General features: G+C 54.0%; 1 pseudogene; it reads right to left on the reverse strand.

The window, feature by feature from the left end:
• The window catches only part of LOC123688106, a 5,097-nt pseudogene extending 2,786 nt beyond the window's left edge, over positions 1–2,311 (reverse strand).
• Between the last annotated feature and the right edge of the window lie 189 nt (positions 2,312–2,500).

The following is a 2,500-nucleotide window of genomic DNA, read 5'->3' on the forward strand; positions in this document are numbered from 1 at the left end:
TCCCGAAGTTACGGATCTAATTTGCCGACTTCCCTTACCTACATTATTCTATCGACTAGAGGCTCTTTACCTTGGAGACCAGCTGCGGATATGGGTACGAGCCGGCGCGACGCCTACACGTGGCCCTCTCCCGGATTTTCAAGGTCCGAGGAGAAGATCCGGACACCGCCGCAAATGCGGTGCTCTTCGCGTTCCAAACCATATCTCCCTGCTAGAGGATTCCATGGAACTCGAACGCTTATGCAGAAAAGAAAACTCTTCCCGGATCTCTCGACGGCGTCTCCGGGTCCTTTTGGGTTGCCCCGACGAACTCTCTTACGAGGGCCCGGTTTAATTTCGGTTCCGCTGCCGGGTTCCGGAATAGGAACCGGATTCCCTTTCGCCCGACGGGCGTGCGTCACGCGTCAAGATGCATAGCATTTCTGCCACCACTTATAAACACGATTAACAACGCCACATCAACATCGGCTTTCGCCTAGGGCTTAGGATCGACTGACTCGTGTGCAACGGCTGTTCACACGAAACCCTTCTCCACCTCAGCTCTCCAGGGCCTCGCTGGAGTATTTGCTACTACCACCAAGATCTGCACCGAAGGCGGCTCCAGACGGCCTCACGGCCAGCCCTTCTGCGCTCACCTCCGCGACCCTCCTACTCATCAGGGCTTCATGACCGCCCCGAAGGGCGACCGCACATGCCACTGACGGCCGAGTATAAGCACGACGCTTCAGCGCCATCCATTTTCAGGGCTAGTAACTTCGGCAGGTGAGTTGTTACACACTCCTTGGCGGATTCCGACTTCCATGGCCACCGTCCTGCTGTCTTAAGTTACCAACGCCTTTCATGGTATCCCATAAGCGTCGATTTAGGCGCTTTAACTCGGCGTTTGGTTCATCCCACAGCGCCAGTTCTGCTTACCAAAAATGGCCCACTTGGCACTCTGATCCGAAATCTCGCGGCTTCACATTCAAGCAAGCCGGAGATCTCACCCATTTAAAGTTTGAGAATAGGTTGAGGTCGTTTCGACCCCAATGCCTCTAATCATTCGCTTTACCGGATGAGACTCGTATGCAACGAGCGCCAGCTATCCTGAGGGAAACTTCGGAGGGAACCAGCTACTAGATGGTTCGATTAGTCTTTCGCCCCTATACCCAGTTCCGACGATCGATTTGCACGTCAGAATCGCTACGGACCTCCATCAGGGTTTCCCCTGACTTCGTCCTGACCAGGCATAGTTCACCATCTTTCGGGTCCCAGCGTGTACGCTCTTGGTGCGCCTCCTCTCGCAATGAGAATGAGGCGCCCCGGGAATGCGGGTCAGTCATGGAGACCGACCATCTTCCCTTAGTTCACATAAAGTGAACCGTTACTTTCATTGCGCCTTTAGGTTTAGTGATTCCCAATGACTCGCGCACACGCTAGACTCCTTGGTCCGTGTTTCAAGACGGGTCCTGAAAGTACCCAAAGCAATAGCGTCGCTGATCGGCGTTTCAAGAGGTCTGTCCAAGAACACCGCGGCGAACAGTCGCAAACGGACGGAATCGGCACTAGGTCCGATCGCCATCACAATTCACATACTTGCCACGGGCCGGACGCGAACTAAGTCGCGGCCTCCCGCCATCAGTAAACCGTCGAGCGAGCTGTTCGGAAACCCAGTGTCCGTAAACATCGGAAAATCCGAGCTCACGGGCTACACTCGAGACCGTAGAACAGCACCCAACGGATCGCGACGACCTACTAGGGGAGAAGTGCACGCGTCCGAAGCCGGAGATGAACCGAAGGGAACAGCCAACGCGAACGTCGCCGTTTCCACAGTCAGTAAATCCCAACAACAGGCGCGAATGAATCTCCCCATTCGACCTTTCGGGTTTCTCAGGTTTACCCCTGAACGGTTTCACGTACTCTTGAACTCTCTCTTCAAAGTTCTTTTCAACTTTCCCTCACGGTACTTGTTCGCTATCGGTCTCGTGGTTATATTTAGCCTTAGATGGAGTTTACCACCCACTTAGGGCTGCACTCTCAAGCAACCCGACTCTAAGAAGAGATCCTCTAGCAAGCCGCAGCGGTCGCTACGGGCCTGGCACCCTCTATGGGCGATGGCCCCATTCAAGATGGACTTGAACGCGCCGCGAACTCGCCAGATAATGGATCCTTCCAAACACCACATCTCCCGGCGACCGGTTACGATCGCGGGATTCAGTGCTGGGCTAATCCCTGTTCGCTCGCCGCTACTAAGGGAATCCTAGTTAGTTTCTTTTCCTCCGCTTAATAATATGCTTAAATTCAGCGGGTAGTCTCACCTGTCCTGAGGTCGTATGTTCAAATCATCGAAACGTTCCGAAACTAACCTTTGGCGGCTCATAAAATCACGTACCTTACGCGAGGGAGTTAGCCTACTCAAAGGCGTCTATTATCTCCTGCTCCGTATGGCGGATCATGCGAATCCAAGCAAAGTGCTTCGGTGTTTCGGGGGTGCGCTCATGAAAGCTCATCCGCAACGCGC

The sequence above is a fragment of the Harmonia axyridis genome, chromosome X, assembly GCF_914767665.1.
Source record: "Harmonia axyridis chromosome X, icHarAxyr1.1, whole genome shotgun sequence".
In the NCBI taxonomy this organism is placed as follows: domain Eukaryota; kingdom Metazoa; phylum Arthropoda; class Insecta; order Coleoptera; family Coccinellidae; genus Harmonia; species Harmonia axyridis.